Source organism: Cibotium barometz, chromosome 57, assembly GCF_041138505.1.
Source record: "Cibotium barometz isolate CiBa-2024 chromosome 57, ASM4113850v1, whole genome shotgun sequence".
Taxonomy (NCBI): Eukaryota; Viridiplantae; Streptophyta; class Polypodiopsida; order Cyatheales; family Cibotiaceae; genus Cibotium; species Cibotium barometz.
This window is the reverse complement of record NC_141102.1, coordinates 16,335,676-16,363,347: the sequence shown is the minus strand read 5'-3', so window position 1 is coordinate 16,363,347 and position 27,672 is coordinate 16,335,676. Positions and strand designations below refer to the sequence as shown.

General features: G+C 38.9%; 2 pseudogenes; both read right to left on the bottom strand.

The window, feature by feature from the left end:
• Nucleotides 1-15,217: 15,217 nt before the first annotated feature.
• On the bottom strand, nucleotides 15,218-15,962 carry LOC147606493 (transmembrane 9 superfamily member 7 pseudogene; annotated as a pseudogene).
• Nucleotides 15,963-26,314: 10,352 nt separating this feature from the next.
• On the bottom strand, nucleotides 26,315-27,390 carry LOC147606492 (transmembrane 9 superfamily member 7 pseudogene; annotated as a pseudogene).
• Nucleotides 27,391-27,672: the final 282 nt, after the last annotated feature.

Here is a 27,672-nt window from a genome sequence, read left to right as displayed (position 1 = left end):
CTCTAGAAGATGCTGTTTTGTACTTTTCATTCCCAAAAAGGAGGGGGGGAGTTTTTGAAATTTCGGATATCCATAACTTCTACATATGAGTTCAAAATTTGTCGGAGATTAGAGATCCATAATCTACTCGCTGAGCTCTTTCCATAGATATGTCACATGATATGGTTTTGCCCACTCAATTTTAAATTCAATTTTGGCGAGAAACTTTGAATATCAAACTTCTAGCCATTTGAAGAATAAGAAGGTATCTAAAGTCAAAGAAACTTAACATTTTGACAAAAAGTCATTCAAATCATAATATGGCAGCTTAAAGGGCCCCTATAGACCTCACCTTCCCCTAATGTTTATTGGCCTTGAAACATCATGTACTTTTATACCTCGCCATAGTGTCTCAACATCCTTAACCAAAGGCTCGAGGTACACATCCATTTTTACCACCTTATATTTGTCTGGTATACAAGGAGAGTAAGCATGATATGACCTTTCTTGATTTCCACCCATTGAGGGAGGTTGTAATTCACCAATACAATAGGCCAACTAGACCATGATGTGGACTTGAAGCCAAGTGGGTTAACACCATCCATGCCCAAGCGAAGACGTAAGTGATGAGGCTCATCTTTAAACTCTGGCCATTGATGCTTCACATGTTTCCATGCCGATGAATCAACTACGATCCTCATGATGGCATCGATTGAGCGATGAGTAGCATGCCACATCATGAGTTCTACAATCCCCTTGCATTTAAACATGTGTTGGATGTGAGAAATGATAGGGAAGTGTCTCAAAACCTTTCGGCGGGGAACTTTATCACCTTGTAAATCATTCCTATAGTTTCTCTCTCCACATTGTAGACATTTTTTTATCAACCCCTCTAAAAAGCATGCAATCATTGGGACATGCATGTATTTTTGTGTAATCCATACCTAGCATAGAGAGAATTTTATGACACCCATCTCGTGAGTTCCGTAATAGATTTTGAGAGAAAAGAATCTTCTTGAGAAGCCTACAACATAGGGTAAGAAATTATATGTCAAAATATTAGCATATAGAACATAAAATATTTTCAATAAAATGAGGCAGTCTTACCAAAGAAGACTTGTGACACTTGCATCACTCCATCCATAAAAATTTTGCAAGTTCAATAGCTCCAAGTTTGCTCACAGTGTGGAGTACGAACATCCCTTATACAAAGGTGTGCTTGCCTCTCTATGCAAGGTTTCCTCTTCTTGTGACATTGGACCTTGCTCACTACATCTATGACCTCCCGTCCCAACGAAGTCATTCACCATATCAACCATGATGAGATTCTCTTCCTCCTCATGTGGCAATGGTGGAGGCACTTCATTCATTGGCTGGGGAAGATGAGTCTCAGCCATGCTTTCCATATGAAGCCTTGCCACCTTCCACACTCTACCTGATGTCACTGAATGGTGTGGCATGTTACCTAGAACTCTCCTATGGTTCTCCTCTATGTTATCATCCACACTTGGTCATGCCACTGTCTCAAGACCATATGTTCGGACATGCTCAATTATTATACGACATTGTCGTATATACTGGTCCTTGCAGCGATCACTCCCCTGAAATAGAAATTCAAAAAGAACTTTCCAATGTGCAATTGGAATTAATTGAAAATAGGTATAAAGGACCTTAGCCTAAGGGTCTAGATTTTCAAAAAAATTGGATTATGGTCCAATTAAGGTTCCTATGGGCCAATATGATCAATCTAAGTGTGGGGAGAAGATAAATCCAATTTGTAAAAGAAAAATACCCAAAAATGAGTAAATGCCCACATAAGACGAAGAGTTGACTGAGTACAAGGTCTATTAGTAAAAAAATATGAATATTACTAAAAAAAAAGATATATTTTGGGTATAATAATACATTTTTGACACCTTGGTAAGGAGAAGGGGGCTCTTCAAGGAGGCACCTATTTCACATGTGTGGTGGAGTTTTAAACTCAAAAATAATAAGATATTTTTATCTCTTCTGTCTCTTGGATCAAACCAAATAAAAAAGGGAGCCAAACTGGTCCAAATCTTGTCCAAATTCAGCCAAACTGAACCTGGAAAATTCTAGAAACTAGTTGGAATTGGTTAGAGGCCTCCCTCACCTATAAATAAACCCTTAGCCCTTTGTAAAAAAATATGTAAACTGTACCATGCCAGTATTATACTGAAATAATGATATTTTCTATTATCCTCTAAAATTTGGAGAGAATGGAGTTTCTCTCTCTCGTCAACCTTCTTTGGAGTCTTCATCAACATACTAAACCAATTGATTGGTTGGGGGCCTCTTCTTAGACTAAAGAATCAAGAAAAATAAGAGGTAAAGTGTGATTTATGGTCTTTTTCTTAATCTCTAAATATTTCTCACTTCTCAACCCCCTCCCAAGCTTGAGAAGTATTCGATTGAATGGCTCTTTAATGCAATTGAAACTCTCTAATGAATTTTAGTGATAAATCTTATAAAGTTTCCATTTATGCTTAAATTAAAATATTTTTTAAGCATATCTCTCTCTCCCCCAAAGAATGGTCATTCCTATGATCTATTCTATATTCAATTAATGCTTCTCATGGAGAAATTCTCTATTCACAAGTCAAACTCTAGACTTGTCAAGCTAGAGGTTTAAAAAAATGGTTTTTATACTTATATGCTTGAAAAATATGGTAATATTATGGGATAAATCCATAAATTGGATTCAATGCTAAAAGATAGTTATATTATCATAATTATTTTACTATGTCTTATTCTTTTCATGAAAAATAAAAATTGCTAGTAATAGCAGCGAAGCTATGGCAAAAATTTTAAGAAATTGATACATAATTCATTCTTATGCATAACGTGAAAAGAGAACTTCCTATCATATTCTAGGATTCAATATCCTAGGTTAAAAGAATGGTTTTTGTCACATTCAATGGAAAACTAATTTTTAAGTTTATGTGTAATTAAATAATTAAGAAATGAGAAAATTATGGTAAAAATATTTAAATGGTAAAAGAGGAATTCCTATGACATTTGGAAGTTAATCATTTAGATGGGAAAAGAGAAATTCCTAGCATATTGAAATTATTGGATATTTTATTTAAATTCAAAGATGAATTTTAGATTAATTTATTTTATCTATGAGAAATATTTAAATGGTAAAAGAGGAATTCCTATGACATTTGGAATTCAATCATTTAGATGGAAAAAGAGAAATTACTAGCATATTGGAATTATTGGATATTTTATTTAAATTCAAAAGATGAATTTTATATAAATTTATTTTATCTATGAGAAATATTTAAATGGTAAAAGAGAAATTCCTATGACATTTGAAATTCAATCATTTAGATGGGAAAAGAGAAATTCCTACCATATTGAAATTATTAGATATTTTATTTAAATTCAAAGATGAATTTTAGATAAATCTATTTAATTTATGAGAAATATTTAAATGGTAAAAGAGGAATTCCTATGACATTTGCAATTCTATCATTTAGATGGGAAAAGAGAAATTCCTAGCATATTGAGTTAATGGGTATTTTATTTTAGATGAATTCATTATATGAGAAATATTTGATGATAAAAGAGGAATTCCCATGAAATTGGAATGCAAATAATTAAATGTAATAAGAGGAATTCCCATGGTATTTTAGATCCATGAAATCAAATGGGAAGAAGAGGAATTTTTAGTATAATTCAATTTATGATTATTCATCAAAAGTGAAAATATGGGTAGAATTGATTTTTGTAAATCCTATGAATTCTTTTTTTCAAAAGAGGAATATTGAATATAATTCAATTGAGGAATTGAGAAGGAATATGAAAATAGTCATCGAGAAAAAGAATCTTTATCTAAGCCAAGCAATTGGCAGAAATTTAGAAAAAGTCCCATTATCGCTATCAAAGTAGAAAAAGCTACTAAATAGGAATAGGATGTGGAATGGATGTGATAAGATGTAAACGGGATGCGATAGGATGTGAATGGATATAATAAGATGTAAATGAGATGTGATAAGATGTAAATGGGATGTGATAGGATGTGGTCTAATGAAAATGAATGTGGATGAGATGTGAAGTAAATGGATGTGGATGTGAATGATGAGATGAGAATAAGAAGAGAGGATATGTGAAAGGGTCAGATGGGAAGTAACTGGATGTGGATGTGTATGTGATGAAAATGGATGTGAATGTGTATGTGAAGAATAGATGTGGATGTGTATTGAAAAAAATGGATGTGGATGTATGTGAAAGAATGGATGTGGATGTGTATGTGATGAAAATGGATGTGAATGTGTATGTGATGAATGGATGTGGATGTGTATGTAAAAGAATGGATGTGGATGTATGTAAAAGAATGGATGTGAATGTATGTGAAAGAATGGATGTGGATGTATATGAATGAATGAGATGAGATGTGTATGAATGAGACATGATGTGGATGTGATGTAATGTGGATGGGATGAATGAGATATGATGTGGATAGATGTGATGTGATGTAATGTGGATAGAATGTATGTGATGGAATGGTGATGAGAATGAATGCGATGGATATAAATAAATGTGATGTGATGGAGGTGAATGGATGGAGGTGATGTGATGTGAAATGGATAGATATGAGTGAATGAGATGTGATGTAATGTGATGTGAGTCAGGATGTGAATGAATGATATGGGATGTCATGTGAATCAAGATGTGAATGAATGATATGGGATGTGAATGGATGAGATGTGAATCAGGATGTGAATGAATGAGATGTGATGTGAAATGGATGTGATGTAAATTGGGATAGATGTGAATGGATGATATGTGATGTGATGTGATGTGATGAGAAACGGGATAGATGTGAATGAATGAGATGTAATGTGAATGGATGAGATATGATGGGATGTGAATCGGGATAGATGTGAATGAATGAGATGTGAGGTGAAATGGATGAATGAGATGTGAGATGTGAGGTGAAATGGATGTGATGTGGATCGGGGTAGATATGAATGGATGAGATGTGAATGAATGTGATGTGATGAGATGTGGATATGGGTAGATGCGAGTGGATGAGATCTAATGAGGATAAATGAGGAAAGATGTGATGAGATGGAAAATGATGTGATTGGATGAGGAATGGGAATACATATGAAATGGATGTGGATTAAATAATGTGGATTGATGTGGAACAATGTGGAAAGATGAGAGTTCGTTATAGAAACTGTATTTATGACCTGTTTTTAAATGACTGTTTTATGTCAAGAATGCCGAGGAAGCATTTTGACCGTCTTGTGAATGAGGTCGTGGAGACCTAACTGATAAAGTTGCAATAGTTGACGGAGAGTCAACGGAGGACATCTCGCGTAGCAAGGTCCACCGAGGTCTTGACTAGCCTCGATTCAGTAAAAATGGTAAGCTTCCCGTACTAAGGATGAGGGACCAAGGAAGCGGCCTATGAGTGAAGCGCTAGGTGACCTGCGCAGGATCCTAGAGGGTGCTGACCATACGGTGCTTGGGCTCTGGGTCACTGAAGATACCCACACGTGCGTCGTGGAAGATATTGGAAGAAGGAGTAAGAATTGTTTTCTGAAACCGGGCATGGATTTGGTTGATTAACCTTGTTGGTCCACAAAGGATGAGTCCATGGCTCTTTTATATGGATCTGTTGGTTGATCTTGCTGATGTTGAACGGAGATTCCATTTTGATTTTTATAAGTGAATATGTTACCGAGTACTATGAGCTAGGAACTATCGAAAAGGCCCCTGAGTGGACAGGTGGTGAGCGTTCTGGTTACCAATGATGCCATAGGTACACCGATGAAGGAATGATTGGAAATGAGAATTCAACCGGATATTTTGGAGGATTATGATCAGTGATACTATGGTTTCATTAAATGATTGTTTTAAAGATATCTGAATCTGTGAAAGATAGCTAATACTATGGTTTCATTAAATGATTGTTTTAAAGATAGCCAAATCTGTGAAAAAGGCAATTTCATACTGAGTGTGTAAGTGGTGTGACTAGTTTTAAGTTTGCATGAATATCCGGCTAGGGGGCTTGCGAACTCTTTTCCCTGGTACCCGGGATAAAATCTAATCAAATTCCTAATTGGATCTCATCACTATAGTGGTTGGGCGGTTGGCTAACCCATGGGATTGGATGGGGTAGGCTGGACTAATGGATCCCTAAAATGAGACTCAATTCTGTTATGGTACAATAGATGAAGTAAATCCCGGATAAAAATTGTCCTATGGAAAAGAATCAACGGATGTACCTCTCAATGAGGAAAAAAGCGTTGGTCTGTATGATCCAAGTGCAAGTTTCTTCCTTGATCAGACCAAGTGTCTTTACAAGTTCGGTCGGATCAGTTTGGTTAGTGATGACCTTGACCATGTTAGAGTAAAAATACCCTGGAGGAATCGCCCATGCTTTCCGGGCAAGGAAAGTTTGTCCGAGTTCAGTTTTGGAAGAACTGAGGGATTAGTCTCTTGTCCGGATATTCGTGGGTGAGGCCTCGAGTGAAGGACTCTGTCCCATAGAAGAAATGCTACTTCCACTACTAGCACCCCAAAATTCGTTACTCGGAGGGGATATGGATCTTTCACCAGTACTGCAAACATAAATTTACCCAGGTTCTCATTTCTAGATGACCACAGCAGCAAAAATACGCTGCCTAGCAGTGAAAGTTTGCTGCTCAACAGTGACCTAAGAAACTGTCACTCCCGCCTAAATCATTGCCGACGGGTGTCAATACCTACCTACTTCCCTATTGCTGCACATACACAGTTACGCCTGCAGCGCGAGTTTTTCTCCCACTTCTACTCATCCCTCAAGCCTCTTCAATCAATCAAGTCTCCCTCTCCAAGGTAAGCTCTCTTCTTGCAATCTTCCCTCTTTCATGCTTTTATGTATTCTTCCAAGCTTTCATAGAAAGCATGGAAATAGGGTTTAGGTGAGCTTCTCTCCCTTCCCCTCTCTCCTTTTCTCCCTTACCCTCTCTTTCCTCTCTTTCCCTAACCCTATCCTAATGCATAGAGCTCTAATAGAGAGCTTTGATGGAGAGTTCTCCATCAAAGCTTTCTATTAAGCATTCTATGCATTATGCATAGGTTTAGGCTTAACATAAACTAGCTAATCCATTCACTTATACATTAAGACTAGGGTTTAGGGCACTCACCTCTTTCTTCTCTTATTCCTCTTGCTTACTAATGTGTTAATGAGAACTAACTTTTTTATTTATTATGGTTCTTTTTTGTAGGCATATTGAAGTGAACAAGGTTTTGGGTATAGCCTCTCATATGGTAAGCCCTCTTTCTTTGTACTTTGTGCTTCTTGTATTTGTGTTTTTGTACCTTTGGGTGCCAGGGATTAGGGTTAGGTGAATAGGCTAGGGCTATGCATAGCCCTCTTTATGCATAGGGCTTTTGTACCCTTATCTCGTACGGCCGAGGAGTGGAGGTACGCACATAGTTTTGTGAGAAAGCACCCACATGCTTTTCAACAACAAGCGGCGGTGAGTGCTTCCCGACTATGGAAGCGAGGGGCTTTGCACTTAGGCTCCAGTGGAAAATCCTTCTTTCTTGCTCATTTCATAAATATCATTTCTTCTCTACTTTCATTTCATTTTGTACTAAATTATTTTCTAGAAATAATTGTATATTTTCTTATTTGTTTTTTGGAGAGGGAGGTTGTTGGGCATGACCCAACAAAGGAGGAATATGACTATGGGTATAGAGTCCCTTGTCCACAACTGTGGTCTCGTGGATGCGTATGTGAGGTGTACACTTGGATGAGTCCATTTTGGAGACTCAAGCTGATAAGGCAATGTGTTGCCTAAACCATTCTCTTTTCTACGTCTAATTGTATTTCCACGATTCCCTTACCTTACGCTTGATGATGGCATGTATGTAGAGTGAAGGGGAAGACGAAGAGGAGGATCCAGATTATGAAGCAAGTGAAGAGGACGAGGAATCGGATGATGAAGATCACTTGGAGTCCAATGAGGATTCTAGTTAGAGACCCACCTCTTCATACCTCTTTTGTAAAAACTTTATGTATATATGGGCAAAGACCAAACAATATCTGAAATACAATAACTCTTTGGGCTCAATTACATTCTCCACAATGTATGTGTTTCTTGGTTTTGTATTTGTGTTACAAATCTGGATCTGTGACTCTATTTTTTTTAATTTAAAAGAGTTGGGGCAAATTGGGGAGTCTTGGCAGACTCCCCACCCAACTCTCTTTTTTTGTTGTGCAGAGCATTCGCTGCTTATAGCAGCGAAAATATAAGTCGCTGCTCAGCAGAGTGAAAATAGCAGTGAAATATCGCTGCTATTTTTGTTGCTGAGCAACAAACCCATTGCAGCAAAATAGGAGTGTTTCTAGAAGCGAAAATGGCCCGACACCTAGCTACGCTTCTAGTTATAAAATGCTTCTATTTTCACTATTAGACCCTCATTATATTGTAGTGTCACATTTCGAGGATCATTTTTAAAGATGTTCTAAGGTTTTCAGTCATGTAGTAACACCACATTTCTCAAGGAGCATCTAGGTATCTCGAGGGTTTACCATTGTCTGGATTGGAAATTGCATTGAATTGTTTCACCTCGAAGTAAGGCCTTCTTGGCCCTAAAAGCACCAGGATGAGGAGACTTTGAAAGAACCACCCTTCTTGATTCTTTGTCTTACGCAAGGGCTCTAACTGCCGGTGTGACAAAGCAGGGTTGCCAATAATCCTTGGTTTTGCCTTTGGCTAGATGACTCTCAGATTGGGTGTGACGTGGTAGGCCAGCAGGGACTCTAAACCTGAATGGGTCACCATATACCAGCCTATAGTGCAGTATGCTCTTCTAGCCCTTTCCTACACAATGATGCACTAGCTTTAGCTGTAGCCTTTGGGTATCTCACACAAGATGACCTACTGGTTGTGGCCGTGTCATATAATGACGATGATTCCTCCCTCAGCGTTCTCTGCGGTGACGAGTTGTACACGTATCCGCTCTACCTCCCTAAAGACTAAGTGTCATGGGGTCTTAAAGACCCTTGTCAGGTGACATTAATGGATGGCATTGATAAAAAATCGCGATGCTTTTTTTGGGTCATCGGATAAAGTAAACTAGGCCGAGTAAACTAGGTTGACTAAACTAGACTAAGTAAACTAAGTTACTAAGTGATCATAGTTTACTTCCTAGTTTACTAAATGGGCATAGTTTACTTCCTAGTTTACTAAGTGATCATAGTTTACTTCCTAGTTTACTAATAATTGGGCATGGTTTACTTCCTAGTTTACTCAACAAATCATAGTTTACTTTGTAGTTTACATCATGGAATGAGGGTGAATTTGGGTTTGGCACTTAGAAAATTTTGGAGCAAGATGTTATGTGCAAAAGAGGATTTGAACTTGAGACCCTGCGTCACCATTGGAAACCTCTTACCACTATACTATACCTTCAAGCAAAGAAACCATCTGGTTTCAAGCCATTATATTCTATGTTATTCACCCCTAGTTTACTCGTCCTAGTTTACTTTATCCGACAATCCAAAAAAGGCATCACGATTTTGATCAATGCCATCCATTGATGTCACCTAATAAGGGTATTTAAGACCCCATGGAACTTAGTCATAAGGCTCTACCCCCCCACCTCAGAGGTCTTCCAAGGCTTGTACGCACAACAACTATGGCAATAAGAGAGTCATGTTTCAACCAAGGGCACCACAACTTACACACTCATACTATTGACGAAGAGCAACTGCCCACAACTTACCCTTTTAACCAATGGATGATACATCCATCATGTAGAAGTTTTTTACACACTTAATATATTATCTAGAAGTTTCTCACACACCCAATATTTCCTCCGGTGCCCACAAAATCACTTTCATGAATCCACCATATTGTAACAAAGTATATTTTAGGATGCACATATATATGGAATGTGTTAGGTATACGGGCTTAGGGTCATTTACATGTAGGATTAGGGCACATGGGTCTTGTGACTATGAAAGCCATGTGCTATTGATATCTTTGGACTATCATTAACTTTACTTTTCATTGTTCTTAGTATTTAATCTCTCAAAGTTTTTCTTAATCCAAGGTTAAGCTAGATATTGCTTTCTTTCATTGGTATGAGAGATGTCGGCTTATATCTTGATGCTTTTATTAGAAGACTAATCATTTTTGGAATACTGTTAACTCAGTTTTCAGAATGCATTTTCTTGATCATGGTTAGTGTTAATCATTTTTAGAATTGATTTTTACTCAAGTTTTAGATTTGCTAATTTCTTGATTTAAGAAGACTAGCAAATGAAGTTCGTGCTAATAATTTTTGAATTTGTATTAATCACTATTTTCAGAATCCTAATCCACTTTACTACTTAAATTTTTAAAGTTCTTGATCTTCTTGATCTTGATTTTTTTAAAATTTTCTTGATTTTTAAAATTAAGATTTACATAAGTTTCAATAACCAGTTTTGAATGATCTCTTGCATTATCTTGCTTAGGGAGCATACAATTAATCCTTAGAGCTTGTATTTCTTCAATAGTGAGACCCAAGGTTACCAAATCTTTGAGTTCTAGAAGGAATATTGCAAGAAGAAGGCTGTTGTGGAAAAATTTAATGTAGTTTCAAGAAAGTGTGTAGAACCTTGGTGTAGTTTCTGTTGGAGCTCTATATATGGCTCACTCTACCTAACTTGGTCTCACCTATATATATGTATCTTGTCCTCAATATGAATCAGTCTTTGGGAGCGTACATGATGTGTCTCTTGTCTCGTCTCTTTCTCTCTACATTTCAACATGGTATCAGAGCATCTATAAGGGAAGCATCTATGTCTTCTTGTTAAATCCATGATTATAATTTCATGTCTTACAAGATTGTTCTTTGATTATGTGTTGTCTACATGATTTTATAGCTTAACTTGTTGTAATTAGAGCTATTTCTTAATCGCGTCCTTAAAACTAAAACCAAAAAAAGTTTGTCAAACGGAGATTGTATTGTGCTGGTGAATCCTATCAAAAAAGTTTGTCAAACGGCGTTGTGAGTCAAAAGTTATGACAGTTCAGGCAAACTGCATCTCTAACAGCAAAACAGGTTCTTTGAATAAGCAAACAGGTTCTTTGTGTGAGCTCACAGGTTTCGTCTCCGTCAAGCGTCTTTGTGAGCACAAAGGTTTTGTCTTCGTCAAGCGTCTTTAGCAAACCGCCAAATCTAGCTTCTTCGTCAAGCGTTTTTAGCAAACCGCCAAATCTAGCTTTTTCGTCAAGCGTCTCTTATTATTTTGCTATTTTTAGCAGAACAACCAATCTAGCTTTTTCATCAAGCGTCTATCAATGAATCTTGCGTCCCACGTCTCGCTATTTTGAGGACTCTTTTCTTATTGACATCTCTTATCTCTTGCGGTCGTCCTTGTCTATGGTGTGCAGATTTTGTGATTTTATCTTATACGTCTTCTCACAGATAGATATGGCTATGACTGTTCTCGTCAATGGTTTTCCTTCTGGCCAACGTTCTATTCCTTCTTTTCAAGGCCAAGGGTTTCCCGGTTGGAAAGCAAAGATATTGTTAATTCTTGAAGGCGATGAGCTTTCAAATGTTGTTATTGGCGATTCTCTATGTCCGTCTCAGCCTACTATTCCAGATTCTGACAACGTTCTTATCATGGAAGGCCCTGTTTTTGATGCATGGCGTCTTGCTTATATGGATTGGCAGAGGCATGATAAAGCAGCTCGTCGGTACATTCTTTCTGCTCTTAGTGATTCTCTCATGCTTGATGTGTATGACTTTCCTACTTCCCATGACATATGGGAGTATCTTATAGCAAATTTTCAGAAAAAGTCTGTTACAGAAACACTTTATTTGAGAGGTTTGCTTTCAAAGTTACAGTATGAAGTTGGTACTGCTATGACGGGGCATATTGATTCTTTCAAATCTATTATTAATCAACTTGCTGCTGCGGGTGATCCTGTTCCATGAAAGCAACTTATTACAATTCTTCTTGATACAATAAAGGATCCGTCTTATGACAACATTGTTACCATTCTTTCTAACAAGGACAGTCTTGATTTTGACCAAACTTGCATATCTTTGATTGAGTATTCTCAACGTCAACAATGACGTAGCATTGGTCATGATGCAGCTATGTTTTCACAACAAGAGGAGCCTGAGTCCCAACAGTTGGAACGGGCCTTTTATGTGCGAAAGCGTTGGACAGGTGAAATTCCTTCTGTATCTCATTTTTGAACCTTTGGATGTATTGCTTATATTCATGTTCCTAAAGAAACACGAGCAAAGCTTGATGCTCCTGGGCTTAAAGTTATTTTTATTGGGTATTCTGACACTTCCAAAGGCTACAAATTCTATGACCCGTCCTCCAAGAAAGTGCTTGTGAATCGTGATGCTATTTTCAATGAACAGCTTATGGGCGGTACATGGTCCATGGATGATTCTGATGATACTAAATCTTTGCTTCAAGCTTTTCCAATCTTGTGTGATGATGAATCTTCTTCTATAGAGCAACTTTCCTCTTCACAACCATTGATTCCGAATGTTGTCATTGATGATGTTGACATTTTTATTGATCTACCTATTGATTTTGAGCATGGTTCTTGTCATGGCCGTGATGAAGATTTTGATGCTGATGTTTTCTCTACTTCTGAAGATCCTACCACGTACAGTGATGCTATATGTTCTCCACAAAAGGATCAATGGCAAGAGGCTATGGAAGCAGAATACGATTCTCTTATCTCTAAAGGTACATGGATACTCACTGAGCTGCCTCCTGGCCGTACTGCCATTAAGTGTAAGTTGGTATATAAGACAAAATTTAAAGCAGATGGATCCTTTGACAAATTCAAGGCACGTTTAGTTGCCAAAGGTTATTCTCAAGTTGCTGGCGTCGATTATCATGAAACCTTTTCACCAGTTGTTCGCATTACTAGTATTCGGGTTTTATTAGCATTTGCTGTTCAATTTGACTTAGAAATTCATCAGATGGACGTGCGCACAGCTTTCTTGAATGGAGATTTGAATGAAGAAATTTACATGGAGCAGCCAGAAGGATTTGTTATTGCAGGTAAGGAAGATCTTGTTGCTCGTCTTCATAGGGCCTTATACGATCTTAAACAAGCTTCACGGGCCTGGTACATCAAGTTTGATCTTTTTCTTACCTCCCATGGCTTTCTCTCTTGCTCTTCTGATCCCAACTTATTTACCAAACATCAAAATGGTAGTTTTGTAATCCTTGCCCTTTATGTGGATGATACAATCCTTGTTTCCAATGATTTGGGATTTTTACACCAAAATAAGCAGTTGTTATCTTCGGCATTTGATATGGTGGATCTTGGAGAGCTTCACTCGTGTCTTGGCATTCAGATTCAAAGGGATCGTAGCAAAGGTATTTTATTACTTCAACAGTCAAAGTTTATTGAAGATACTATTAAGAAGTTTGGTTTGGAATCTACACATTTAGCAACTACTCCTTGTCTTGCGAGTTCCATGAAAAACACTTCTGATGGTGGTGGCCAGCTTGTTACAAATCAACCATATGCTAATTTGGTTGGATGTCTTCAAGTTGTTGGTTTGAACACTCGTCCTGACATTTTGTTTATTGCTAACTATCTCGGGCAACATCTTGCATGTCCTTCTCTTAAGCATTGGTCTTCAGCAAAGCGCGTGTTGAAATACTTGAAAGGCACTGCAGATTATGGTTTGGTTTATCAACGACAATTCACATCCGACTCCATTCCATCTCTTTCTCTTTAATTGCCAGCTCACATTTATCTATGCGATCTACTAGTGGCAATTATTTCTTCATTAATGGTTGTCTTATTTCTTGGACCAGCAAGAAACAACGTTGTGTTGCAGTTTCTACAACCGAATCTGAATATGTTGCGGCATCACTTGCAGCTCGTGAACTCATTTGGCTTCGACAAGTGTTGACAGATATTGGCCATTCTCCTCTTTCTAGTACACCCTTGCGGTGTGATAATCAGAGTGCTATTAGTCTTGCAAAAGACTATGTCCAACATAACAAGTCAAAACATATTGCTGTGCATTATCATTATGTTCGATACGAAGTACGCAAAGGCACTATCATGATTGAACATTGTCCAAGTGACCAGATGATTGCAGATATTCTTACCAAAGGTCTCAATGAGTCACGCTTCATTCTCTTGCACTCAGAGCTTGGAGTTGCCTCGGGCTCACTCTTTCTAGATTAGGCTCTTTACTCTTATGGTAGCTTTGTACATATATCGTTGTAATCTTCTAGACACCATGCACTTTGCACATTTCACAATTGCACACTATGACCTCTTGGTCCTTTTGTATATTTGTACATAGATGCACAATGCACTTTCACATAATTACTTCTGGTTCATATTTTCACATTTGTATAGGGGCTTGGGTTTTTCCCTTGTACTCCCCAAGGGTTTTTTGATCCATAGCTAGAGACCCTTGCTTGAGTGGGGGTGTTGGAGCTCTATATATGGCTTACTCTACCTAACTTGGTCTCACCTATATATATGTATCTTGTCCTCAATATGAATCAGTCTTTAGGAGCGTACATGATGTGTCTCTTGTCTCGTCTCTTTCTCTCTACATTTCAACAGTTTCAAGAATTTGGTGCAAAAATTTTAGATTTATGTGTAAGATTTTGGTGTACAATTTTTAAATTACTCTGCAGATTATTCTCGGCTATTGTGTAGAGATTTTTTGGTTCTTATGCAGAGTACGAGGTGATATGCAGAGTCATGGGAGCATTTTACATTTTTCAAAGGTTGTTGTGCATAATTTCTTTTCAACGATTTTTGTGTGGAACAATGTAGAGTATTGAAGACTATGTAGAAATCAGTTTAATGCAAAGATTGCTGGAAACAATTATAAGCATCAAATCCATATTCTCTTCTTTATCATTCTTCTTATTTTTTATGCAAAGTTTATAAGATCTTTAACAATATTGAGGCACAAAGAAGATCGAACATAGAAGTGTTGGAAGACTTGTGGATCTTGCTCAAATTCAAGCAAAAAGGGATATTTCATGTAGCCTTGGTGCATGTAAAACAAAAGGATTGAATCAGTGCAAGAGTTTCAAGCAATCTTGTGTATTCTTGGTTAGGTTTGATCAATTTTTATGTATTGCAACCTTCCTAACAATATTCTTACAATACCCTTATCCACAAAAAGTCATCTCATGAGTGAGGTCCTCATCAAAAAATTACTCTCTTTAGAATTGGTACATTTAATCTCAATCAATCTTCATTGAGGCATATATGGGCCTCATAAACCACAAATAGGCAAAGAAGCCAATTGTTCTTGTGAGCACAAAAAAGCAAAAGGAGATGATAATCATATAGCCATATTACAACACACCAGACACTAGTTTTGTTATCTCCAACTTGGTGAAGAAGTAGAATGTGGGATAGAGTGCTGAAGACGTAGAGGTCAAACATGCCCTCCATTACTAGTGGTAATCTTCACTGCAGAGATGGAAGTAGCAAATCATAATCGTAATCTCTTCACAAGTCATGATCAGTATTAAAAACACAATGAACAAGAACCCAAAGATGTAGAAGAATTGGTTAGGTCATATTGAGGTGAGGATGAAGAAGAGCTCCAATGGAACACGACCCTAAATAGTAATATGATAGCTGCATGTAACAAGCTTGCTTTGGAATTTATCTCGAATTCTTATTTGTTCTTACTAGATATTCAATAACTATTTTTTAATACCCAAAATAACTTTCAATAAAGACCAATGGTACAGAGATTCCAAACCACAAGAATACCACTACAAACATGGTACCAAAAGGCACTGCTCTAGAGGACTTTTCACCCCAAATCAATGCATTAAGGATAAAGAAGAGAGTGAAGGAAACACGAGTAAATATGAAGGTTGTCTTCAATGTTCTTTCATGAGATAAAAAGGCAAAGCAACTAACATAAAGACCAGCATTGACTATGATACGCTCTACATAACCATCAGGCAACATCGTGAATGTTGAGATATCGAGCTCATCTAGTGAGGCAATGGTGGACACTGATGACCTGCCTGGGGGATAGGCCCCACACTTACACCACTGGCATGGTTGGTTAAATCATGTGTGATATGCAGCCAGTGGGATGACAGGCTGTGTGTGACAGCCATTCTAGAGACTGGCATAGTTATAGTGCCAGCTCATTTAGTTGGGTTCACACTATAGAGAACCCTAGTATGTATTTGGTTGAGTACCTTTTCATATTGTGTATACTCTTATCTTTGTATATGGTGTGTTGAGTGTTGTGTGAAGAAGAAGAAGATTTTCAGCCTCTCACCTTGTGTGTTCTCTTTTAGGGTTTTGTTATTGTGTGTGTGCTTGCAAGAGCTCAAGCTCTCTTCTCCCCTGTATCTTTTCATGGTATCAGAGCTTGGTTCATGCTAAGGGCTAAGCTTCAAGCAAGAGAAGCACAGGAAGCGGTACAAGGGTAAGAGCTTCAACTACTCTTCCCTATTTGTGTTGGCGACTACACCCTTGTCGGGAGCTCTATGGGAGGCACCGACAAACGATCTCTGATTGAGGAGCTTTCTTCATGGGAGTAAAGCTATAGGGCAACTATTTTGTCCTATCAGACTAAATGTTTTGTGTCGAAAACACAATTCGGGCGCGTTAGGACCTCCGTTTTTCAGAAAACAGGCGATTTCGAGCACTACTGCGGGGTAAGTCATCAATTCTATGTGCAGAATTCTGTTTTAAGAACTGCAGGAAGACATATTGGTTGTGCAGACATTGTGTGTGCTGCAAGGAGGTTGACAGTTGCCATTGGGTGTATGTATGCACATTGAGGTCATTGGTTATGACATTTGAGTGTAGTACAGTACCGCTACAGAAAATACAACAGTTTGTGTAGGAGAAACCAGAGTGCTGTTTCTAGTAAATTTGTGTGTTTGGCAAGATGTCAAATGATGGCATAAACCAGATTGTTGCTCAGAAGCTTGACAAGAACAACTTCCATGCTTGGAGGTTCAGGTTGATAAATTTCCTGATGGGAAAGGGTTACTGGACTACATAGAAGGTGAGCATGAAGAGGCACTGGGGATACCGGAGATCAATCTAACTGCTTGCAGATGTAAAAGAGTTCAAGGATTGGAACCAAGGAGCCATAAAAGTTATGTATTGGCTCTCTATCAGTATACACGACACCATGATTGGGCACATACGGGATGGTAAGTCCCCCAAGGAGGCGTGGGACACCTTAGTAAAACTCTATAAAATGAATACCAAGGCACGAAAGATACAGTTGAAGAATGAACTTCATACTATGGAGAAAAAGAATATGTCTATGAATGACTGTGCATTGAAGATCAAGGGTATTGTGGAATCCCTTGCATCTATTAGTGTTTCAGTAGATGATGATGATAAGGTGGAAGTCTGTCTACATGGTCTCGGGCCACAATACAAGGCGTTCAAGACGTCGGGAAAACATTTTCAATTTCACAGATTTGGTGTCTATGTTGATTATAGAAGAGAAGAGCTTGGGTGAAGACCGACAGTCTTCACAAAACAAAAACAGTTCAGAGCAACAAGCCTTCTACACAAGTTCAGGAAGAGGACGAGGTAGAGGAGGCCATGGACGCGGCCAAGGAGATGGATGATTAGGTAATCAGAATTATGGCTAGCAACAACAACAACAGTCCCAGAATTCACAACAACAACAACACGCAGGTGGAAGAGGCCAATTCAGAGAGGCAGGGGGAGTCAAAGAGGTCGTGGAAATTGGCAAAGGTAGTATAATGATACACGTGGATGCTTTTATTGTGGTAAGCGTGGACATGTGCAGGCAGATTGGTATAAGAAGCAGGCTGACATGCAAAATGGAAAATTGCAGCAAAACAACTATGCATCCTCGAGCAGAAACAATGAGGATAATGAAAGGTTGTTTGTTATGCAGCATGTCGTTAATGCCATGTCAGAAAATGTTGAAGCAGCACATAAAGATGATGTATGGTACGTTGATTCAGGTGCTTCGAACCACATGACAAGTCATGGGGAGTGGTTCAAGGAGATGAAAAACCTTGAAAGACCAGGTTTTGTGGAAACAGAGGATGACAATGCTCATTCAATTGCCCATGTTGGAGATGTGCCATTGTCTATGCAGGAAAGCAAAGTGAAGTACCTTGCAGATGTACTTCATGTTCCAAACATAACAAAGAATCTGGTTTCAGTTGGCCATATGATTGAGCAGGGTTTGTAAGTTCGGTTTAACCCTGATGGTTGTTATGTTGAAGACTTTAAAGACAAGTGCAGGTTGGTTGCAAAAGGCAACAGAGTGGATAGAATGTTTACATTGAATGTAAACATGCCTGAAGTGAGTGCTGCAATGTTTGCAAATGGTTCAGGAATTGTTACAGACACAGACATTTGGCATAAAAGAATTGGACATGTGAATGTGCAGAGAATGAAGTCTATGCAGACTAAAGAAATTGTGACAGAGCTGCCAAAGTTTAAAGTTGAAGGTATGTAGAAAATATGTGAAGCATGTCAATGTGGAAAGCAAACAAAGCATGTATTTCCACATGACAAAAATGTGAGTAGAAATGCACTAGATGTTGTGCATTCAGATGTATGGGGTCCTACGAAGACCATGTCTATGGAAGGCTGCAGGTACTATGTGACATTTATTGATGTGACCACACAAGGAAAGTGTGGGTATACTTCATGAAAGAGAAGGGTGAGGTGTTCACTCATTTTTTAGAATTTCAAAGTTATGGTTGAAAAGCAAACAGGGAAACATGTAAAGTGCCTAAGGTCAGATGGAGGGGGAGAGTACTTTTCCAATGCGTTCTTTGAATTTTTGAAGAAGAATGGTATTCAGAGACAGTTTAAATGCAGATACACTCCATAGCAAAATGGAGTTGCTGAGTGGAAAAATAAGCACATTGCTGAGATTACGCGAGCATTGATGGGAGAGAAGAATATGCCGCATAGCTATTGGGCTGAGGTTGTTTCTACAGCAGTTTACATCATGAACAGGAGAGAAGAATATGCTGAGATTGCGCGAGCATTGATGGGAGAGAAGAATATGCCGCATAGCTATTGGACTGAGGCTCCAACTGCAGCCATACATGATGTAACTCCAGAGGAGAGGTTTACTGGTAGAAAACCTGATTTGTCTCATCTCAAAGTCTTTGGATGCATTGCATATGTGCATGTGCCAGATAAGCTGAGAACTAAGCTGGATCCAAAAGCTAAAAAATGTATGTTTATTGGGTATTCCCTTGAGCAAAAGGGATAGAGGTGTTATAACCCTGCTACACATGAGTTGAGGGTAAGCAGGGATGTTTTTTATGAGATGAGCAGCTGGTATGCTGCTAGAAAAGAAGTTGTTGTTGTTTGGGACTGATGTAAGTGGAAATGTGGTTGCATAGAATGCAAGTCAGCAATCACAGTCTTTGAGTGGACCAGGAGAGTCCTCATCTAGTGGTTCAGTTGATAGACCATGGAGTGGCAGGCTGCATCATAATACCAGTCCTGCAAATGTGATTAGTACATCACATAAAGGCAAAGAGAAAGTGATTGAGCACCTTAGTATGCCTGACATTTCTGCAAGGCATTCTCATGTTAATGGAGAGTCTAGTGGCTCAGAGATGAGCCTTGATGAGGATCTTGGGATACCAGCTATGAGAACACCTGGTGTAAAGAAGGCTATGGAAGCCATGAATGCAAAGCTGCGAAGATCTGGGAGAGTGAAGAATCCTCTACAAAGGTTTACCTATGATGGTTATGTGGCACATCACTATGCATACATGGCAAAAGTTGTACAGGTTGTAGAGCCTACATGCATTGATGAGGCTATTGGAAATGTGTGTTGGGAGAAAGCTATGGATGAGGAGATGGATGCACTATATGGAAATGAGACTTGGGATTTAGTGCAATTGCCTGAAGGCAAGAAAGCCATTAGATGCAAGTGGGTGTACAAAGTAAAACATAACAGTGATGGAAGCATAAGTAGGTACAAGACTAGATTGGTAGCCAAAGGATATGCACAGACATATGGCATTGATTATGAGGAAACTTTCAGCCCCGTTGCCAAGATGGCAATAGTGAGAGTTGTGATAGCAGTGAGAGAGAGGACTATGCATATGGATTTATAGAGCTTTTCATTTGATTTAGATATCTACTTAGATCCATTGTTATTTAAGAAGCCCCTGTATCATAGAAAGAGTAGAGAAACTAACCAAGTTCATAAGGGATGTGCCCAACTGCACTCAGGAGCATAAAACAGCTAAAATCAAGAAGCTAATCTTCCATAATATAGCTCACAATTGTAGGGGAAAGGTGTGTCACTCACCTCATGAACGCATGTGCTCTCGGATTCTCATAGGAGATGATGTTGCCGTGCAGCCACACTCCAGAGCTCCACTCCAACACTACCTCATGACACTCCAATCGAAGATCGACCCTCCTCTCACTCAATCTCTCTCTCTCACATGCACTCACACATATACAATGAGCAGATAGTAGTTGTAATTGAATTAGACAAGCAAGTAAGACACACAAGAGAGTACAGAAGAAGATCACTCTATTAGTTGCATAAGAGAATGAATGGTGAGAATACAATATAACCCTTATCTTGGCCCCTAGCCTTCACACCTTGGGTGGCATTACTTAAAATATAGGTCCATGGCTATCTAGCACTACCTAGGCTTATGCAAATACTTAATCTAACCATGCAATCTCCTAATTAATCTCGTTGCGTGCCTTTAGTAGAGAAGCGACGACGATCACACATGTAAAATATATAATGTTAGCATTTTTAATGTCAACGGCCAAATGAAGTGACGGTTGTGAATGGATGGTTGGACACTAGAGAGGTGTCTAATGAGGGTTAACATGGCCCCCTTCCTAATGGATGGTTGGACACTAGAGAGGTGTCTAATGAGGGTTAACATGCCCCCCTTCCTAATGCAAATTTGATCCTTGAAATATGTCAATGAATATTCCTCAAGCTGTTCTGGTTGTATGTCGGCATTGCAAATGTCGAAGGTCTTGGCAGGTCTACAAGGCAACATGGTACAACGAGTAAGGTGTTCTTGTGGAAACATCAAGGATAATGCAAACATCAATCAAGGAATGATGAAAGAGTTTTTTGACTAGTGAAAGTTTCTAGTTAAGATAAGGGTAATATTAAGGCTGGTCTAAATTTGATCTAAACTAAGATGGAATAAAAAGCATGCCTCCGATTATGACCTTAGACTTGACGCACTATCACTTTGGTGAAACCATCTCTAGCTATTATCTAGTCTCATAAAATAAACTACTTAGTGATTATTATAAGCATTTGTTTTGATTCCAAAAATATAAAAGTAGGTCACCACCCTGCAGAGACGTACTAAGCCATGGCGCCGAGAGACCTCATAAAAGAGTATCTAAGACCGCTAAGTAGCTCTAGAGTGATGACTATTTTTTTAAAGCCCTTTATTAATAGGTTTTGAGTCATAAGGTCCCATCCCATGGAGATTAAGGCTACGGTCCCAAGGCTCCATCACTATGAGCTAAAAGTCCTACCTAGATCGCACATGGTGGCAATGGTTATCTTCTTGTGTAGTTTTTCTTTATTTTTTTTAAATAAACTAGTTTCACTTTCACAATTCACCTATAAGTCTCTATTCTAACTAAAGAGGGAACACTAAGAAAGGTGGGGTACTTGGCAAACTCTAAGGTTGATGTCAGGGAGGATTGAACTAGGACCAAAGCGTAAATGGTTATCCACGTAATAACTAGAAAATTGATAGACCAATTACATAACGATGCAAGCAAGTACTCAAGAAAACACTAAATGGAGAATCATAAAAAGATTGAAGCAATAACAAAAGATGAGGATGGGTTAGAATACACCTAGGTAATGAGGAAAATCTTGCCAATAATAAGGTTGCACGTCCATTGCATGTTGTAAATCTAGAGCTAGTCTACATGATTGCACCTCAATAACCTATCAATCAAACTCATCTAGCAAGCTCATCGTTAGATAACCATAGTACATAAGCATGCTCTGATTCTTCATCACTAGGTTGATTTTCCTCCTCACTTGGGTGTGCTTCATATAAATATGTGTCCTCTGGTATACTAGGCAATGGTCTGCGTGCATCCTCACTGTGTTATAGCATGGGTACTATAGGTAAGTGAGCTAAGTTGCTACCATGAGCTAAGCTGTCTAGGAAATTAATCACCCACCAGAAGGGACAAGAAAGTGAAAACATTACTGCCATAAATGACGATGTAAGTCCATAAGTTCTTACCCTCCTTCCTTCGTCTTCATGTTGTTCCTGTGTAGTTCTATCTTGATAGGGTCCTCTCAATAGGTAACGTACACGCACGTGATCATGTCGTTGTGGTGTCTCCCCTACCATGGACTGCGATAGTCATGTACCTAATTGCCTAAAATAAGTTCTACAGTGCCAACATAAGTAGGATGCTACATACAACATGCGATGCCTACAAGTAATACATGGTGCAAGGGGATGGAGCCTTAGGTAGAACAGGTCTACAAACGTAGCTCCACAACAACTCTCCCCTAGTGGTGCATAAAAATAGCGTGAGTGGGTCTGGAAAGGAAGAATACTTAGCTACCCTCCATAGTACCATGCTTGTAATCCAGGTCCAAGATAGGGTCACTCGTGTTGGTCCACGAAAAGTCCATGCTCACAGCCTGTAACATAGAGTCGTACTTCATTCTTTTGTTTTGACATGTGCTCTTTCTCGTTATCTTTTTTTTAAAAAAAATTGTTAGTCGAATATTTAGTATGTGTATAGGTACTATATTGTTGTACATATTGATACAAACTATATTATCATGGGGTAGCTTTTTCCAAGAGGCTCCCTCTTGATATGGACATGAACTTTGTTGGGAAGCAAAATGTGGGGGGTAAAAGTAATGATATTAGCATAGGTCCCCCCTTCTTGCTTTCTATCATACCTTGACCTCTTAAAGGGTATTGTAGATTTTTTGTAACCATCCCTTCAAGTTTCCATCAACTTGCTTTCAATGGATCTTGGTTTCCATTTATTGCCTGTGTGAGAAAGGGAGAAGGGAAGAGAAAAGAGAACATCTCAAAAAACAACCTTTGAAAATGAGAATTTAGTGGAATCTATTATCCTGCCACACAACAGCCTCCCTCCCTCAACTTTTTTCCCTAGTTTACTTTTAATACCCACCACGTGGGGCCCAAATTCATCCTGCTCGCATCCCAGTTTACTTTGCTCATCCGCCTGCCCCCCGGCCGATCGAACGGCGTTGATCCATTGATTTGATGGCCAGACCTCCCCCACCATTGATCCCTCTTAAAGATCTCATGGGACATAGTCCTTGAGGGTCATGTAGTAACTACTAACACCACATTTCTCAAGGAGCATCTAGGTATCTCGAGGGTTTACCATTGTCTTGCATTGAATCGGGTTTCACCTCAAAGGAAGCGCTTCAGATCTGGAAGCCGAGAGCGGGCTACCTCAAAGTAAGCGCTATCTAGAAGCCGAGAGCGGGCTTACACCGCCCTTAAAGCTAGCCATAAGGAAAGAACAAGGTACTCTCTCGGCTCTCTCTCGTCTCTTCTCTCACACTCACACAGACGCAATGGCCACGCAAACTCGACCCAAGAGGACGTATAGGGGAGTTCGACAGAGGGACTGGGGCTCTTGGGTTTCGGAGATTCGTCACTTGTAATAATCTATCTGAGTGTTTATGGTTTGGTGCAGCACTATTCGCAAGAGGTTGGTTCTGATGTCTTTGTGTGTAGGAAGACAAGGGTGTGGCTGGGCACATTCCAGAGCGCTCGGGAAGCTGCCAAGGCCTACGATGAGGCAGCCCGTTTGATAAAGGGGCCAGATGCCAACACCAACTTCCCATCATCGTCGTGCAGTGCATCCTTGCTCTCTCCATCAGTGAGATCAAAACTGCAGCGACGTTGCCACTGCACGGGGCAAGTAAATACAACGGGTTAGCAAGGGTATCATCAAAGCTGGTCAATGCAGCTGCAGGAGGTGGAGCCTCTGAAAGCACCACCCTTCTTGAGTCTTTGTCTTATGCAAGGGCTCCAACTGCCGGCGTGACAAAGCAGGGCCGCCAGCAATCATTGGTTTGCCTTCGGCTCGATGACTCTCAGCACCAGCTGGGTGTTACGTGGCAGGCCAGCAGGGACTCTAAACCTGAGTGGGTCACCATCCTCGACCACGTCCAACCTGCGCGCCACGTCAACTCTCTTCTAGAGCAAGTTTCCACGTCTGATATCCACAACCAAGAGGTGATAACCTCTTGTGCTCCACTTTCTCAAGAGCCTCTTCAAGCTGATGAGCTACCCATCTCCAACTGCTCTGCCACTGCCCCAGCAGCTAACACCATAAGCTACTCTACTGAACTGGATGCTCATCCCCCGGACTATAGTGCAGTATGCCGTTCTAGCCCTCTCCTGCAATAGCTTTGTCTGCAGCCTCTGGGTATTTCGCACGAGATGACCTGGACGCGGCCGTTTCATATAATGACGGTGCTGCCTTCCTTAACGGTATCTGCGACCAGTTGCACACGTATCCGCTCTACTCCCCCACCTCCGAGGTCTGCCAAGGCTTGTACGCGCAACAGCTATGGCAATAAGGGAGTCGTGTTTCAACCAAGGGCCACAACTTACCCACTCACACTATTGACCAAGAACAACTTACCCACCCACTCACACTATTGACCAAGGACAACTGCCCACAACTTTAACTAATGGATGATACATCCATCATCTAGAAGTTTTTCACACCCCCAATATATCATCTAAAGGTTTCTTACACACCTTCCTCATGTGCCTACAAAATCATTTTCATGAATCCACCATACAGTAACAAGTATATTTTAGGATGCACATGTAAATGGGATGGGTTAGGTGCATGGACTTAGGGTCATGCACATGTAGGATTAGGGCAGATGGGCCTTGTGACTATAAAAGGCATGTGTTCTAGGACTATTATAGCTTTTAAATGATATCTTTGGACTATCATTACACTTTACTTTTTGTTGTTCTTAGTGTTAATCTCTCGAGCTTTTGTTAATCCAAGTTCATTAGGTTATTCCAAGGCTAAGCTAGATGTTACTTTCTTTTATTGGTATCAGAGTTGTTGGCTTGGATCTTGATGCTTTGATTAGGAGAATAATCATTTTTGGATTATTGTGAACTCAATTTTTAGAATGCATTTTATTGATCATGATTAGTGTTAATCATTCAGAATTGATTTTTACACAATTTTCAGATTTGTTATTTTCTTGATTTAAGAAGATTAGTAATGAAATTTATTTTAATCATTATTGAACTTGTATAATTAATCATTATTTTCAAAACCATACTCCATTTTACTCTTTGATTTCTTAAAGTTCTTGATCTTGATTTTTTGAAATTTTCTTGATTTTCAAAATTCAGGTTTACATAAGTTTTAGCAATCATTTTTGAGTGATCTGTTACATTATCTTGCTTAGGGAGCATACTTTTTAAGAGATTAATCCTTAGAGCCTGTATTTTTTCAAGAGTGAAACCCTAGATTGCCAAACTTTGAGTTTTTAAAGGTATATTGCAAGAAGAATGTTGTGCAAAAAATGCAAGAAAAAGGCTGTTATGCAAAAATTTGATGGAGTTTCAAGAAAGTGTACAAAATCTTTTTGTAGTTTCAAGAAGTTTGCAAAATTTCAGATTGTTGTGCAAGATTTGGTGCATAAATTTTAGATTGATGTGCAAGATTTGGTATAAAAAATTTTCAGATTACTCTGGAGAGTCTTCAAGGTTACTCTGCAGAGATTTTTGGTTCTTGTGCAGAGTGTTGGTTGATATACAGAGTCATGGGAGCAGTTTACACTTTTCAAAGGTTGTTGTGCACAATTTCTTTTCAAAGATTTTTGTGTGGAACAATGTAGAGTATTGAAGACTATGCACAAATCAATTCAATGCAAAGATTTATGTGCAGATTGCTAGAAACAGTTTGCTATATCAATCTTCTTAATTTTTATGCAACTTTAGTTTAAAATATCTTTTTCAAGATTAAGGCACAGAGAAGACATAACATAGAAGTGTTGCAAGATTTGTGAATCTTGCTATAATTCAAGTGAAAAGGGATATTTACATGTAACCTTGGTGGATGCAAAGCAAAAGGATTGAATTAGTGCATGAGTTTCATGCAATGTTGATCTATGCAATACAATCTTGTGTATTCTTGGTTAAGTTTGATCAAATTTTATGTATTACAATCTTCCCAATAATCTTTTTACAAGCTCCTTGTCCACAAAAACTCATGAAGAGTGAGTTCCTCATTAAAATTTTCCCTATTCTTAATTGGTACATACAAACTCAACTGATCTTCAGTGAGGCATATATGCTCCTCACACAAACCAAAAATAAGCATAGAAGCCAATTGTGCTGAGCACAAAAAAGTAGTAGGAGATGATAACCATGTAGCCAAAATACAACACACCAGACACCAGCTTTATTATCTCCATCTTGGTGAAGAAGTAGAATGCGGCATAAAGCAATAGATAGAGTGAAGAACCAGAGGTCAAACATGCCCTCCACCACCACTGGTAATCTTCACTACTTTTTTATTCTTATCAGCACAAAAAAGTAGCAAGACATGATAACCATGTAGCCAAAATACAACACACCAGACACTAGTTTTGTTATCTCCAGCTTGGTGAAGAAGTAGAATGCGGCATAAAGCAAGAGATAGAGTGCTCAAGACCTAGAGGTCAAACATGCCCTCCACCACCTGTGGTAATCTTCACTATAGAGTTGGAAGTAGTAGAGCACAATTGTGATCTCTACACAAGTCACGATCAGAATTAAAAATATGATCAACAAGATTAACCCAAAGATGTAGTAGAACTAGTTAAGCTATATGGAGGTGAGTATGAAGAAGATCTAGATGAATACGGACCTTAATGGTAATATGTTGGCTTCATATACCAAGCTCTAGCATTTGTCTTGGAATCTTATTTGTTCTTATTCAATCTTCAATAGTTGGTTTTTTATACCCAAAATAGCTTCCAATAAAGACAAGGGTACATAGATTCCAAATCACAAGAATACCAATGCAAGCATGGTACCAAAAGGCATTCTCTAGAGGACTTTTCACCCCAAATCAACGCATTGAGACAGTGAAGGGAGCACAAAGAAATAAGAAGGTTGTCTTCAATGTTCTTTCATGAGACAAAAAGGCAAAGCAACTAACAGTAAGACAAACATTAACTGTGATACACTCTACAAAAACATCAGGCAACGTCTTGAAGTCATCTACTAGTGTGTCTCAGCAACATTGACTATGATATGGTCTACAATACCGTCAAGCAAGGTCATGATGTTGTTTACCAACGTGTCGCAGCAATGTCAAGACCACTGTCGATTGTGACACGCTCCTTTGCAACCACCATAGCTATAAATCTTGAGAGAGAAATGCATCCACTCCCTCAAGGTATATGCAACACCAAAGTAGCAAGTGCATACGATAGGCATTCAAGCTCCAATTCAGACTGCAACGCAGTGTAGAGCATTGTTTTTGCATTTCTAGATGCGCACAACAACCGTTTCATGTTGGTGAGTATCAGAGCAATGCTTCATTGCATCATCTATTTACATAGAGCATAGCATGATCTCAGCACGAGAGTAATTCTTCATTGCGTCGTCTAGCTATAGAGAGCATAGTCGGATCTCAA